The sequence below is a fragment of the Brassica oleracea genome, chromosome C8, assembly GCF_000695525.1.
Source record: "Brassica oleracea var. oleracea cultivar TO1000 chromosome C8, BOL, whole genome shotgun sequence".
Classification (NCBI taxonomy): Eukaryota; Viridiplantae; Streptophyta; class Magnoliopsida; order Brassicales; family Brassicaceae; genus Brassica; species Brassica oleracea.
Window position 1 is genome coordinate 11,783,842 of NC_027755.1, and position 2,329 is coordinate 11,786,170.

Genomic DNA, 2,329 nt, shown 5'->3' on the forward strand with positions numbered 1-2,329 from the left:
TTGGCGAGACCATCTCTATTAACGCGTTTATCTGCTTTGGATTGGCTTTGATCCCACGACACGTGACTAGGTACTCGAGAAATTCTCCTGATGCCACCGCGAATCTACACTTTGCAGGGTTTAGTTTCATGTTGTGGGTGTTAAGTCTTGCAAAGCACTCCTCCAAATGGGAGACGTGGTCGTGCTCGTCAAGAGACTTTACGAGCATGTCATCGATGTATACCTCCATAGTCTTGCCAAGCTGTTCGGTGAAAATTTGATTGACAAGTCGCTGGTAAGTGGCGCATGCATTCTTGAGACCGGAAGGATTGCCGAGCTGTTCGGCGAAAATTCGATTGACAAGTCGCTGGTAAGTGGCGCCTGCATTCTTGAGACCGAAAGACATTACTTTGTAGCAATATGTTCCCCGATCGGTGATGAACGCAGTTTTCTCACGATCGTCGGGATTCATCATGATCTGATTATACCCGGAGAAGGCATCAATAAATGATAAGAGTTTGTTCCCTGCTGTTGCTTCGACCAGTCGGTCGATGTGCGGGAGTGGGAAGCAATCCTTTGGACAGGCCTTGTTGAGATCGGTGAAATCGACGCATACTCGCCATTTGCCGTTTTTCTTTTGGACTACGACCGGGTTAGCGAGCCAGTCTGGATACCTAACTTCGGTGATTGATCCGACGTTCAGGAGTCTTTCGACTTCCTCATTTACCGCGGAGTCACGCTCCGGTCCTAGCTTCCGCCTTTTTTGTTTGACGGGTCTGTAGGTCGGATCGATGTTAAGCTCATGACACGTTATGCCGATATCGATCCCTGGCATATCTTCTGCGGCCCAAGCGAACACATTGAGGTTCTTTTTAAGACAGGCGATGAGCTCTGTCTTTAATAAGGCACAGATGGAATGTCGAAGGGATCGCTCGCATGGAATTCAGCCTTGGAGTACCGACGATCGCGTTGTACAATGTTGGGCGGTCGATGACTAAGAATTCCGTGACTTTGATGACGCTACCGACTTTAACAACGAGGTCAATTGAGCCGAGAGTCATAGTAGCATCTCCCGAGAGTCCAAATATCGGGCTGGGTCTTTCCGTAACGGCGCACAGATCGATCTCCATTCTTTCGAGGGCGCTTTTGTTAGATAATATTGGCCGAGCATCCGGTCTCGACCAACACTCTCGCTACGTCGATTTCCTGGACCGTCAGCTCGATGACAAGCAGATCGTTGTGGGGTTTGGCCTGATCGGCCGTTGCCCGGTCCTTGAAAGAAACGACATCGTTAGCTGCTGGAGCGGACATCCTGTGTCTTTTATCGTTTAGTGATTTTTAAGTTAGAGAATTCGTCCTTGCCCCTCCTTCTAGTGCCAAACTGTGGGAACCAAAATTCACACCGTCGATTATAATAAATAATAATGGAGGAAAACCGAGTGAACCCGTTTTTCCTTGAAGGTCCGAATTCTCTGCGTAATCACTTTAGAACGATAAAAAGATAGATAATCGCTCAGAGACATTTTATTGAATAGTATGAATACAAGATTTCTCCGAGAGGAGTAGAGATATGCTAACTATCAGAACAACAGGACAAGAGGCGGCCAAGACGTCCTAAGCCTTGCCGTGCTAGTCTAACCACCTAAGCCCTATGTTCTCTAAGCTAGCAGGAGTTCTCTAAGTCTAAATTCTTGGATCACTTTTTCTTCTGCTCTTGCTCTCCTTATATAGTAACTTTAGGTCGGTGGCCCATCCTTCGCCATCGGGCCCAAGTCTATCTCTTTTGGGAATACTCCATTTCTCGTCGATCTTGATTGTTATCCTCGAATCTTTACATTTATCTTTGGAAACTTAGCATTTATCGTATTTCTGTGAGTTAAGACAAACCGTCACAACTTTTATGGGCTCGAATCCCTTCTGAGAGCGTAGATGGGCCTCTAGACCAGTCTGGATCCTTGCGGACCGTTCTTAGGCTTTTTGGCGTTTATACGATTTCTCGGTTTTGGTCATAAAACATCGAGAATAACTTTAATCAAAACGAAACGAGAAGTATAAGGTCCCGAAGGTCGGATATCACATCTATACGGAAGATACGGGAGTCGAAGTAAGTTGGACAGGCCGGGATCAGGTCGAGCTCGCGTGACGGCCGAACTCGCCGGCGAGCACAACCACACGACGGTTCAGCTCGCCGGCGAGCTGACCGGCGCGATGGTTGAGCTCGCCGGGCGAGTGCAACCACACGACGGTTCAGCTCGCCGGCGAGCTGACCGGCATGATAGTTGAGCTCGCCGGGCGAGTATAACCACACGTCGGTTCAGCTCGCCGGCGAGCTGACCGACGGGATGGTTGA